Below are 14801 nucleotides of genomic sequence, written 5' to 3'. Positions count from 1 at the left end.
AGAGGAACTACTGGGACAGGAGAGACTGCAATTGGATTATCCGCAGACTTGTGGTGGCCTGGGGCCTGTCATGCTATAGGAAGGGGACTAGCACTTGGTGGATTTTGCCTGGATGTTGCTGGCCTGCAGCTAATTGCTAACTGTCATGGCCCGGGTTCCTAAGCACTCCGCAAGAGCCAGTTGGCTGGCCTCCTGTCCATGAGATCCCAGGGACAGAAAGGATTTCCCTGTTTCCACAATATCGTAAGGACGTGCAGGGTGTGGCAAAAATGGGTGGAAGTGATCGTCGACTGGGACAAGGACCGTCCCAATGTGTGCAGTAATCACACTGTGCCGAGGAGTGTGCTTGTAACGATCAGTGGCCCAACTAGGGGTGCCATATCATGAGGAGTTTGGGGAGCACGGGGTAAGTTTGCTGAGTGAGAGGGACCCGAGCTTATAAACGGAAACCTGTGCTAGCTCACACTCCGTAGCGTGTGGTGTCCAAGAGGTGTTGGGGAAAGTTTGCCAAGTTCAAGGGACCCAAGATAGCTGCCTAGGCTGTCTCCAAACTCCAGATCAGGAAGACGATAGTGCCTGGGTCTGCGGCCTCAGTCCGAGGTTGCTGACTCCCTCTCCATGGACCAACGGCACAAGGTACTCTTGTTAAGAATATTGTGACTGGACCCGAGGGGCCTCGTTGTGCCTTGGCTGGCTGCCTGGAGCAACTGCAGCTTGCACCTCAGTCGGAGGGGAAACAATTCTCTAAATTGGAAGCGCCCCAGCTTTCGGTGTCACAGTCTTTCGCCTACGGGGGGTGGATAGTGATCCTGCACTTGTAAATGTGCTGCTGGGTGCTGGGGTACCTAATCTGGATGGATGAGAGCATGTAATTATTTCCTTCCACTTTAGTTGGTCCAGTCAATCTAATCAAAGTGTTGCCAGTGGCTGCTACATGTATCATTGGCAGGTGAAGTTTGAGAGTCTGAGGGGCTGGGTCACGGGGCATAGTCAAAACCTGTGATTTCTTGACCATTACAACTGTATGGGGTATGAGATATTGGTATTATTGTGTTTTATGCTAATGTTTTAGTGAGAAAGTGGAATACCTCTGAACAGCCTGCATATATGTTTCTATTGCTTTTGATGTGAGAGGGATTGCTTGGATAGTGAACATGTCCGGGAAGTATGCACATAGATTTATGTTGCTTACGAGGCTGAGGGGATATTGGGGTAAGTGAATAACTATGACTAGTACATATATGTTTATGCCGTTCTGCTGCTAGTAGAATAGTTCAACAATTGCATATAACTGTCAAGTATATATCCAATGTGTTTGTCATTCTAATTTCAATGTGTCTGTAATACAAAGACCAGTGTTTTATGCATACAGTGTGGAGTCTTATTGTAGCGTACAGTTGCAAGGATGAGAGTTGTGCCAATACTTTACACTTTGACCCTGAGGATAAGCCTGACTGCTCTGTGCCAAGCTACCCAAAGGGGTGCACAGGTTATCGGACAAGTGTATCGCACTCATCCTATCTAGGACAGTGAATTCTGCCCGGCTTTGAAGCGTCCCAGCCAGCCAGACTCCGCTGGGTCCAACTGAAATCTTTTTATTCACGCTCGAATAAAAAAAAAATAATCCACTGTATTCGAGGTATCTATCTCAAGTGATTGATCAGATTCCAACATGAATCACACGTTTGTCACAGAGGAAACAGGGCGGGCAGCCCACAAGCTGTACCGGTCAGATCTCTTGTGGCTAGTCTAATATTAGTGTCTGACCAACATACTTTCACACTTTGGTGGGTTCAGTTTTAGACTAATATCTTCCATCTACTTTCAGCACTCCTATTTTGTCACTATCTAGCAATAGAATGCTTTACTCCATTGTAAGTGGTGTAAAAAAGTAACAAGACCATTCTCTTAGTTACCTGAGGCTGTCTATATTAAACTTTTATAATCAAATAGATATCTAAAAATGCCAATTGTAAATATACATTCAAGTGCAAATCTCCTTTATGCCTGTCTCAACTTTGCTTATGAGTTTCATGTGAAATTTAGCTGTAAGTGATGGGCAAAGACTTAATCATGATGTTATAACTGTGCCAAGATCTGAGCCGGAATTCACCAGAAGTCCTCCGTCAGCCAAAGACGACTATATCTCCTGGGGATCACTGAAATAATATCGAGGGACAGAATATCGACCATCAAAAATATCGTTGACAAAATATCGACAGTCAAAATATCGAGTTTCTATCTACAAACAGGTAAGTACAAAAATATCGAGTTAAAAATATCGTTTACAAAAATATAGTTGTAAAAAATATCGTATTTTCTAAAAACAGTGTTAAATTAAATTAATATTAATAATTAATTACTAAAATATACTTAAAATTACTTAAATTAACTTATAATAATTAAATAATTAATGAAAGTTAAATAAATATTTTTTTATTTCATATTTATTAAAACATATATATATAGTAACAAAATATAATAAAATAATACCCAAAAACTAAAAACTGACCCTGAACCCTAAAAATACCCCTTTACCCAAAAACCCAAAACTGACCCTGAACCCTAAAAATACCCCTTTACCCAAAAACTGAAAACTGACCCTGAACCCTAAAAATACCCCTTTACCCAAAAACTGAAAACTGACCCTAAACCCTAAAAATACCCCTTTACCCAAAAACTGAAAACTGACCCTGAACCCTAAAAATACCCCTTTACCCAAAAACTGAAAACTGACCCTGAACCCTAAAAATACCCCTTTACCCAAAAACCCAAAACTGACCCTGAACCCTAAAAATACCCCTTTACCCAAAAACCCAAAACTGACCCTGAACCCTAAAAATAAAAACGAATTTTTTTACTATCTATATTATATAGTTACATATTTTCACTTTCTATATTATTTACAGTCGATATTACTTCACTTACCTTAAAAACGATATTTTGGCTGTCTATATTCTGTCCTGTCGATATTTTGTCCAAACGATATTTTTGACTCGATATTCTGTCCAAACGATATTTTGGAGTCGATATTATGTCTGTGCACCATCTCCTGGCCCACAGGCAATGTATTCTGAGACTTTGCGCTTCACTGGCTGCCCAGTGGCCGCAATGTATGAACTGCCCTAGCACTGGTTGGCTTCTTTCAGGAGCTAGTTTTATGAATGGCAATGGAAGGACTGCATAATGCAGTACTGTTCAAGAAATGTCAAACTTGAGTTTCTTCTTTGTCTACCTAGGAAATACCCTGATTTCTAGGATAGTGCAGGTCAAGACATATAAAAAGATGGTGGGTTTCCTATATGATGTTAACAGAGGCTCCCAATCCAAAATAATGCAGAGTTCTTTCCTGTGATTCCTGCTCCTGTTATTACTATATGTAAAGACTCATTTCCGAGTGCTGGATGTGGGCAACACATTTCTTCCATTAATTTTATCACATTCATCACCTCTTGCTACTTTTTTTTGTCTCTGATCTTTACTTTTAGCAGCTACTCTGGATTTCTACACCAGGATTCTGCTATGCTCCTTTCTCCTTCCTGATGTCAGTGAGCCAACCTTTATCTCAGTAGATTGGTGTTGGGTTCCTTCCCTAACCAACAGAAGATGTACAAGTCGACCTTTAATAAGAGTCCGAATCATATTACATTGTATTGGAATTGCATTTCTATAGAGCTTACCATCCTTGGTGAGGTGGTGAAGCACTTTCCAGATGGGTTGCATGCTAGTCCTTGGCAGTGCAATGGATGGAAGAGTGTTTGGTATATTGGCTAAGTGGATAGTGCAGCTGAAGTGCATGAATATGAGAGTTGTGCATTTATCTTGTTTTTATCACTGCACCCATGCATGAGCTTGAAGATAAACGAGTGAAATGAGTTTTACGTTATAAAGAGATACTGTCATGCATACTGGCCTGTGTCTATCTGAACAATATATCACGTGGTACTCATTCAGAAAGAGAGAACAGTTCTCCAAGATAGAAGACTCTACCATCTACTCAACATCACAATTTGAATCCAAGTTAATTGAACAGGAACAACAGTACCAGACAGAGTAAAAATATCCATCATACATGCATTACATCCAAACATATACAGTTTGATGTGATGAAGCTGAATATAGTGCAGGTGATGCAGTGCTCACAAGGTGGTTGTATTTACAACATATATTACAAAAGACAATATACAGTCCCCAATGGTTGTATAATCACGTTTAAACAAAGAAACATAGGGAAGGTCCAGTGAATCCACAATCCCTTCTTGCTAGTTGCAAATGTCAACTAATTAGGGGGGAGGAGGCGGGGGGGGGGAGTTGTCGACATTTCAAACCCAAATTGTTTAAGGGGTCTCCTCAGGACGTAGTCATCTGACTACCACACCACCGATGTGTAGCCACAATCCAACACACCTTGTAAATTACTCAATAATCCAATACACTGTTTGGGAGAATGCTAAACTCTTCACTTCACCGTCATTCGCCTTCAGTCGACACTGAGGGAATAATATTTACGGAATCAAGACTGTTGTAGCCATTTATTGGCGAGAGACAATTGATCTATATCTATATCCACACAATAGTGGTGGTGTGGTAGCCAGATGACTACGTCCTGAGGACACCCCTCAAATAATTCAGGGTCAAAACATTGACAATCCCCCCCCTTTCCATTGTTTTGGGTACTGGATTTGGGGTGTGATTATTTATTTTTAAAGATGTAAAGATACACAGATGTATATAGAAACACACATATATTTGAATATGTATATTACGTGTCCGCAGCGTTACACATCAAAGTAGAACATCTGGCCTCCCCAACCCCGGAATACAATTAGTCATACTCGCAACCCGGGAGTACATTCAAACCAAATACGTTGTTGTTAATCAACACGTGTGCACACCCCAACAGAAGGGGGGAAAACACTAATTTTAACATTCATTACAACGATTTCAGATATAAGAATACATTTCCCGTTTTGGGACATACTTTTGACGGGAGATTTTAATTGAAACCTAATCCACACTCCAGATGAGGATTAGATCCTAACAACACATAATATTCACTGGAGTATTCCCCCAGTATCAGATAAAAATGGTCAAGCTAGTCTGCTTAGGACAGTCGCTAGTTACAGCCTTGGAATATCTAGGGATGAGGGTACCTTAATTGCGATTAGCAAATTGCGAATCGCAATTAAGGAATACTTTCCCATTCATTTTTATGGGCCAGGAGGCCCATAGGAATGAATGGGAAGGTATTCTCAATTTTGCGATTCGCAATTTGAAAATCGCAAATTGAGAATAATTTCAAGGGTGCAGGGGTGTCCAAAGGACACCCTGTTGCACCCCTGAAATTAGCATGGGTGCACATGTGGTGCACATACATGCCCTCAGGGCATGTATGTGCGTCACATGGCACTTTGAAAAATGCAAAAGTGGGCATTTTTCAAGGAATTCGCAAATTACCACCAACTTGAAGTTGGTGGTAATTTGCGATTCCTTAAGGCCAATTTGCATTTTTCTGGTGCTTCATACATTGCATTTAAGGAATCGCAAAATTTGCGATTCCTTAAAGGCAATCGCAAAATAAGGAATCGCATATTTTGCTATTTCTTATTGTGCAAGCAGATTTTCTACATACATACCTTTTAGCAAAAATGTGTTCGCAAACGCCGAAATTCTGCGAATTTCGGCGCTTGCGGACGCATTTGTCCTTGATACATATGGCCCAAAGAGTCTGGAACATTCCAGATAAAATTTTGAAAGGAATATTGTTACTTTATTCAAACGCCTGGATAAGAGTCAAGCTAAGTGATGGTTCAAGATTCTCAAGAGTACTGGTCACAAACAAAGGCCTAAAACAGGGGTGCTTCCTGGCGCCACACTTCTTTAACTTGTTCATGTCCAACCTGACACCTCAGCTTAACCAGGCTAACTCCTATCTGCCGCACCTTGGAAGTTTAACTGTTTCACATTTGTTGTACGCAGATGACGTAGTATTGATGAGACAATCAGAAGTTGGACTTCAGAGGTCTTTAAACAAAATGTATGAGTGTGTTAAAACCAATAATCTCGAAATTAACACATCAAAAACTAAGATAATGGAGATCTGCAATTGTCCAAGCCCTCCATTGAATATCTGGCTAAATGGTAAAGTATTGGAAGAAGTGACTAGCTATAAGTACTTGGGTGCTTACATTGACCGTAGACTTACGTATCAACAACAAAACAATTACATGTCACAAAAATCTAGCGAAAACTGTTTGCATTTACCATACTGGCCAAAACAACAGACGGTCCATCATACAAACCACTGCTCACAGTAATAGCTGCAAAGCTGCTACCCATGATATCCTACGCCAGCATCATCCAACACGGAAAAGACTCCGCCCTCCTAAAATAGTTGCTGGTTACAATATATAAACGTGTCTTCCAACAACCCAAATCTGCCTCACCATCATAGGTGTGCCAAGAATTTGGCCTGACCAACTAACTCGATGATAAAGTGCTGTATAAAATAAAACAAAACTTGGCTCACAGTCCAATCAATAAGGCTTTACGGGAAGAAGTGACAACAATCTATGTATAATCAGTATCTGTCTAAAGTATTAACATTAACCAATACAGTTGAGCTCTGGAACAAGTCTTTCCCTTTTGAAACCCTCAAACGCATGCTAAACAAAGTAGTAAAACTTCATTGTTCATTACTTAACTCTAACCAGAGCGAAACTGAGAATATCGAATGTTAACAAACAAGAAACACAAGGGAAATGCACCAAGAGAACTGACAAAGATGACAAGGTTCGTGTGGTTTTAGATTACACCAGAATGTCGGATATTCTAATACGGAGTCTAAAAAAAACTGTCTCATGTTAAAGGCTGACAAAACACTTGAAGGTTACATCACGAATAGGCTAGACATCACTTTCCGTTAGGGAACTTGACGTAGAAACGTATTAAGCCCAAGTTACCCTATTTCTCGGACAAAGAAAAATTGACTAACACCCCATACATTGGGATTCTTTAAATGTGGCACCTGGCTGTTTGTAAATTGGCAGGTGAAAAAAAGAAACAATTTGTTAGCCCAGGAAACAAGAATTGCACGATAACATCCAAAATAAACTGCAATACCAAATTTGTGGTCTATATTATTGTATGTAAATGTGGGAAGAAATATGTGGGCAGTACCAGCAGAGCCCTAAAAGAGAGAATCTGTGAGCACATGAGATTTAACAAGAAGATGTCAGATACCCTATATCTTTGTATGTAGCAGAGTGTCTGTCTCAAGATAGGAATAGAAACTTCTCTTTCTATGGAATTGAGCACACACAGAGACACCCTAGGGGTGGTAATAGGGAACTTAGTACAAAGGAGAGAGTGGGTTTGGATGAGGGTCAGGAAGAAATGGCGCTCAGCGGGTACCTGATACGTAGGTAGTATTTTAGATTGAATTGGTCCGGTGCAAACAGGTCAGGGCAACAAACCCAGCAGAAAACAGCCCCTGCTAAGATAGAGAGCGTCTCCTCTATCAAACAAATGCCAAGAGTGTCCTGTGCACACGTATATATTAAATTCGGTTCTCAAGTGAGAGCCCAAAGTACTGAGTAAGCGTTCAAAATATGATGTCAGAGTCCAGGATTGTAGAGTATATATATTTAATGGTTAAGTATTGATCAGTACATACAAGAGCAAATAGCCGACACGTGTTTCGTCACACCGTGTGGGGGTTGTGACTCTTCAGGGCTGGGAAGGACACAATGTATGCATGAGTTAGAATTGCTGAACTGTAAATACAAAAAGTGACATAGTGGGGGTATATGCCGTGTGTTGCGTGTAATAAGAAGTGACTCAGTGTGCGAATTGGAGCACCTAGAACTGGGTGGAGACCCTATATTGGTGGAAAGACATATGACATAAGGTGACTTGGAGTCCATAATAAACAAAGGCCTGAAATGTGCTGTGACGAAGTGGTGATTTAAAACAAAACGTAAATTAGAAAACAAGTCAAAATGCTAGTACCGAGTAGAGATTAGAAAAAGTCTTGAGTTGCTGTATCTAAGAGAAGACCAACATAAACTGTTCAACGGAACTACACAATGGCGCGATGGTGGTATCAGAGTAATAATCAGGATGTAAGAACAGTTTCTAGAATAATGAAGCTCGTGGGTAAAGACCGAGTACATATGGCGTGTTTAAGATAACAGGGCCGGGAGTGATGTGAGTATATCTCTAAATGGAAAGTTGTCTGAAAACAATCACGTGTTTAAATATAATGACGTCTGACATTAAAGTTTCAGAGAGAATTGGCCCGGTTCGGGGAGGCATCTAAAAGAAGACAAAAAACAGTAGAGCACAGAAGCACGGTAATGTAGTTTAATATTGTATTTATCTGTGTATTTATGAGCCGTTTTTTTATGTATCTAAAAGAAGACAAAAGATAAACTTACGTACAGTCCTGATAACCACGAGATCACAATATGAACTCACAGTATGGAACCACAATCTGAAATGTATGTCTAGTCTCAGCGGATTATAGCGTATAAAGTATGAATTCACAATAAAGACCACAGTCTGAAATATGTGATAGGTCTCAGCGGATTATATCGTATATAATACAGTGTGCTTAAGTGAATATACACATGTGACAAGAGGTGTTTTAAAACAGGGGAGACAGAGAGAAAACAGAGAAACTTAAGCCATAGAGAAGGGGAAACGAGAAAAGAACGGGCACGTAAGGCTCAAGATAAATGCAATTGAAATAGGGAACTTACATTACGTAGGAGGGAAGCTTTATGGATTCTTATATTGCGAAGTGTAGAAACAGGACTGAATATTGATCAAGAACTACCTTACTTCCTTGGCAAGTAACTCACAGAGCTGGGGCATCGTGGACTGTACTATGAATGATGGTAATTTTAGGCCTTTGTGACAATTGTTATGGGCACCATATACTATTTCTATATATGCTAGATCTCCCTTCACTTGTAAGCTATAGGAGGCCCATTAGGCTCACTTTTCATATAGCCCGTCCTTCAATGGGGAGAAGTTTATGAATGTTGACTATGTAAAGGCTAATGTTCATCTAAGTGCATCATGAGATGGAAAATATGATAATTTGTACATGTAGGATATCCATATGTTTGCATTAAGAGGAGCAATCACAATGATCTGCTTCTTATATGAAAGAGACATAATGGAATTTGGATGTTTTGAAAAACACTTATGGAAAGGTACTTCCACTTTATATTACTCAATAATATTAGCTACTAGGAATCGCATTCCATACTTAGGATTTCCTCTTCAATACTAGAATAACAGATATTTATCAGTGTATCTTTCTATTATAAGATATTATATTTTAGTCTCCAATATTTTAGCACATTTATACTTTTTTTCAGTATCAGTCACGCCCAGATAACGTTTTTCGCTGTTACCGCAAGACAGCTTGTGTGGGTGTGTACATATATATATATCCATAAACAGCGGCGTACCTTCGAGCACTCAGTTCAAGAAATACACACGGGTCGGGTCTCTTAAGCCAAGAAAGCGAGATTTATTAAGTCATAAACCTTGTGACGCGTTTCGCGCTCCACAGAACGCTTGTTCACACAACGTTTTTACATTTTTCTGTTCGTGTTTATAAAGAAACATGAAAAAACACACACTGTTGGTTCATCTCCATGAAAATAGGACTATGATTAACACCGCCATCTTGTAATGTTTACAAATCGATCGTAAATGATAATGTAGTTATATTCCTTTCACGGTTGCAGCTCAATGAAGCCCATATGCTAAAATATTCTCCAAAGTCCCACTTTATCTATGTGTAGATTTCACTGGTCGTGTTCAACTGAGTAAAATTACGTTCAAGATTGCAATCAATCTAAACACGTGCATTGTGGGATTCGTAGTTGTGTAACTATACAGCATATTGTGGTTTATTCTTCGCACGTGTATTGTGGAGTTCGTGGTGTGTATATCCTATCCCAGTTCATGTTGTGGATTTATACAGCCTATAGTCTATATTCAATAGTATTCAAAATTAAACATCATTATCGATAATCTTGCATTAGATAAAAGATTGTGGGTATGTGTTGTTGACGCAAAAGTCTAAATAGCTGTAGGTCCGAATGAACTAATTCTGGCTGGTTAGTGCCTGAGACTCACATGAAAATCCATACAGTACAGTATTAAAAACGGGGATAATATTGTAGGAGAAGTGTATACTATGGCTCGCAGATGATAGCGGCTAGTTAGTGCCTAATATCTCATGTTGCAACAATGTCATAACAAAAACGATCGAAATAGAGGGGTGCTCATCTGAACCAAAATTCATCAACAAGTCATTACTTGTCACGAGTAAAACCTCACCTAAAATTAAATTAAGTACAAAAACCTCAGTGCAACAAAGACAAATAATTAAAACTGCATACTTTCGAAAAAAGGGTATACATTACATCCTGAGATGGTAGATGAAGGATGAGTCACGGAGAAAGGATTAGGGTACTACTGTCGAAAGCCTGCGTCAAAGTCCCTCCCTTCCTTCCTGTGTGTGAGAGAAGAGAGATAATGAAGATTAGGATGAATAAGAGAAAAACATTTTATATACAAAACATGCTTATCATCCATTACTAAATGCAATTAGCTGAAAATCCAACCACATAGTCATCAGACACTTTTTTATATACAGTACTGTAGTTTGAGATTGCAGTATGTGTAATGTTTCTCACAAGAGAAGATGATACCTATTAATATTCATTCTTATTGTAAGTGTACTGCCATCTCCGCATCCATATTATGTCCCTTCGGATAACGTGTACACATGTTGATAATGTACCTCGATTCTCTTTGTCTTAGTCTCATAGTGCGATTGCCCCCTCTCTGTCCTAAGTTTACCTGTTCCACAATAAAATATGATAACTTAGTTTGATCCGAGAAATAGTGTGTTTCAAAATGCCTAGCAATAGGATACTGTCTGTCGTTTTTGTTGATGGCCCTGGTATGTTCTAGTATTCTCTTTTTTGCCATATGTGTAGTACTGCCCACGTACTTTAGATCACATGGGCAGACTAACACATACACGACAAAAGTACTGGTGCATGTCAAAAATTGTTTGATGGCAATCATTTTATTGGAACTAGGGCTCCAATATTCCTTTACCATGTGACTGTTGTTACAGGCTTTACAATGCCCACATGGGTAAAAGCCACACAGGTCAATCCCTCTACTCAATTTGGGGTCACCTATATCATTATGCACCAGGATATCCTTAAGATTACGTCCACGCCTGTACGTAATTTTTGGTCTTTCAGGAAGATCAGGACCAATTATTGGATCTCCTTTAACGATATTCCAATTTTTTACTAAGCATTTTCGGACCATATTTGAATTGCCATTGTAATTCAGAATTATCCTCGTTTCTGGTATCTCAGTGTCATTCGTAGACAATTCAGAGTTGGTGTTCAATAGGGTTTCACGTTGGACTGATTTCACCTTGTCACTTGCTTTTTTAATGACCCACAGCGGATAACCTCGTGCTAAGAATCTATTGGTCATCACTTTTTCTTCCAAAAGGAAGTCAGCTTCCGCACTACAATTTCTTTTCGCTCTGAGTAGCTCACCAAATGGAATGCTCCATTTCAGATTATCAGGGTGGCTACTCAGGCCGTGTAATACGGTATTTCCTGCTGTACTTTTTCTATAGAGGATAGTATGTAATCTATCCTCCCTATCAGTACTCTGGTGTCAAGATATTCTACTTCTTCAGCACTTATGTTACAAGTAAGTGAGATATTGCATTGATTCTGGCTATAAAATCCTGTGCTTGCGATTTTGTGCCTTTCCAGATGACAAAAATGTTGTCGATGTAACGTAGCCAGATTTTTACTCTAGAGAAATCTTCAATGAGATTGCTGTCTGATGTCAAGTCATTCTCCCATGCCCCCATAAATAAATTTGCGAAACTAGGGGCAAAACATGTGCCCATCGCAGTCCCATGTGACTGTACATAAATGTCATTATTAAAAAGAAAAAAATTGTTAGTAAGATAGCGAAAAATCATATCAAGTAACATAGCAGTGTGTTACAAGTAAGCAATCTTTCTGTTCTTTAGAAATCTAGCACAAGCCTCTGTTCCTTGTTGATGTTCAATGACAGTATATAGGGAGTTGACATCCATAGTTATTAAAAGATCATCTTTCTCCCATGTTAGATTGTTTATTTTGTACAAATAATCCTTGGTATCTCGGACATATGATGGCAGAGATATAACGTATTCCCTCAAAAAAAGATCAACATATCGGGATACATTTTCTGGGACGCTGCCCCTTGATGAAATTATGGGTCTTCCTGGTGGATCAATTCTACATTTATGTATCTTGGGTAAAAGATAGAGAATAGGTAGCACAGGATGGTCTCTTTTTAGGGAGCAATATTCCTCCCATTCAATGAGCCCTCTATCCTTCCATTCATTCAATTTGTCCCAAATAGAATTGATGCTTTTAGTGTATTCAGTGCGATTTGATTTCTTGTAGGTTCTACTGTCATTTAATAGGCGTTCCGCTTCATTGATATACATTTGTTTTGGGAGAATGACAATATTGCCACCTTTGTCTGCCGGTCTAACGAGTTTACTTGTATCTGATGCCAGTTCATTCATTGCTTTCTTCTGAGCAAACGTTAAGTTATGTTTAACATTTTGCATACGTTTAGGCCAGTTGGTACTTCTCAATTCCAGTAATTCCTTCCCTACCACCTCCTGAAAGGTATCAATGTTATCATGATTCATTTTAGGTAGGAAGGTGGATTTGTTTTTAAATTCCGAGCAAGCTGCCCGGTCATGTCTGATTTCCATGGCATCAAGTATGCGTAAAGCATCTGTGCTGAGATTGTGATCGGTATCATCATTGTTTAACTCATCAAATGGTATCAATATCACCTATTATTAGATCATCAATAGGGATACTTTTCTCATCTTATTGGGATTATTTGTTCCTAACCGGTTTCATTTTGTGCCATTTCCTCAATTTTAATTTTCTGCAAAATTTAAACATATCAATTTTGTCATCTGCATAATTCATGGGTACTGTACTGAAAGATAAACCTAAGCATAAAGTCCTTTTATCTTTATTGCTGATATCTTTAGAGGATAGGTTGATTATGGTCTGGTTTACCTGTTCGTCATCCATAATACATTTTTCTTGTAATGAGCCTTTTTCTTTCCCACTTGCTCTTGATTTTTCTTTTTGTTGTTTCCTCCACCTCTGTTTCCGTTTCCTCCGCCTCTTGATCTGGTACCCCTTGGTCTTCCTCTCACATTGGCTCCTGGGTTGTTTTGCTTTTCCCTTAACCTGGACGATGATCTCGTTGCCTGTCGACTCTCTTTCAGGAGTCTGTACTCGTCTAAAAAAGTACGTCGTCGTGGAGCTGCTTCATTCTCTGAAATTGAGCCTTCCGAGGATATAGTAATTTCTGAGCCTTCTGATCGCTGGTGTATTCATTCGCCTCTTCTGTGTTTCCACCAGGCGTTTTGTTGTAATCAAATGCATCTGTACCCTCATAAGGATGATCAAACTTCCTACTGTGTGTTAGAATGCGTCCCGCCTCATAATCTCCACAGTCCCTGTGAAGTTTGTATTGCTTACGTTGTTTTATATCTTCTTCCATCGATATAAGAGACCCGACCTGTGTGTATTTCTTGAACTGAGTGCTCAAAGGTACGCCGCTGTTTATGGATGTTTATTTCCGGCTGCTCCACCGGTACAAGCCACCCCTGGAAAGGCGAAGGATCTCCAGCAGGAGCAACGTTGTTGAAATATATATATATTATATAATATATATATATATATATATATCCTTTTATTATATATGTTTTACTTACACATAATCAGGACGACTCACTTTTCTTAAGAACACAACCCCGCTTTTATATTTTTACTTTTTGTAATGCTAAACCTTTATGGGAAGTTAATATAGAAAGCGTTTCTACCCGTATGGACATAATTTCTATAAACATTTCTGGCACGCATTCTTGATATACCAATTGGATTTGAATGATATTCCTTCTAATACTATTTCCCTTCCGTATGGATATATAGAAAGAAATAGACCTGTCAGCATTCAAATGTGGAGCACATTTTGTGGCTGGAATTAGAACACCTTTACGCAGTTCTCTTTCTCTGTATACTTTTCTCGGCACCGCTAGTTTTTATTGCCAAACTTAGGGACGTAAGAACTTGGTGGACGGCGTACTCGCTTTGGAACTCCGTTATGAAAACACGTACCGGTAGGATGCTTAGGGTTAATGGATATGGAATTATGTTTGCATAGACATTATCGATGCTGACAGCTGTGGACACGGCTCTTTTATATCTCTCCCCGAAAGGGTCAGATACACACGCGGATCGTTTTCCACACTCAGGATATCCAAAGGGCATCACTCCTATTTATAAGGACGCTCTGATTCTCTTTACGACCTACTTTCAGCCAAGCAGGACAACTGTTCCAGTAAGCGGCTGATAGCATCGGATTTTTTTTGTGCTGATTTCCCATATATAATTATTTGGACTGGATTAAGAATGATTGTAACTTGGATATGAATGTATCTTTACACAGGTACACAAGCGATCTATTCCCCATATTTGGGTTTCGTCTTCCCTACACTATTATATGGACCACTCAACTCTCAAGAATACCATAAAGACATAATTTAACCAGATCAGGACTATCACTACCTTCAGGACGGAAATACAACCGACAGGAAGGTAGGTGTATTTTAAAGTACAAAATAAGTTGTCCTCATTAGTAAGAAA

At 39.3% G+C, this 14801-nt stretch overlaps 1 protein-coding gene across 4 annotated transcripts in view; it reads right to left on the bottom strand.

Annotated features, from left to right (window-relative positions):
• The window catches only part of TRAF5 (TNF receptor associated factor 5), a 199353-nt gene that overhangs the window by 144756 nt on the left and 39796 nt on the right, over nucleotides 1–14801 (bottom strand). The window contains exon 2 of one of the 4 annotated variants that reach the window (XM_078649733.1): nucleotides 10449–10537. The exons of 2 other annotated variants lie outside the window; for them this stretch is intronic. The gene's annotated coding sequence lies outside the window, so the exon portion shown is untranslated. Of the gene's footprint in view, nucleotides 1–10424; nucleotides 10538–14801 lie in introns of those variants that run through there. One more of the 4 variants, XM_078649734.1, reaches the window with a different exon arrangement.

This window comes from Lissotriton helveticus, chromosome 6, assembly GCF_964261635.1.
Source record: "Lissotriton helveticus chromosome 6, aLisHel1.1, whole genome shotgun sequence".
NCBI lineage: Eukaryota > Metazoa > Chordata > Amphibia > Caudata > Salamandridae > Lissotriton > Lissotriton helveticus.
The sequence above is the reverse complement of the archived record's forward strand: the minus strand, read 5'-3'. Positions and strand labels throughout refer to the sequence as shown.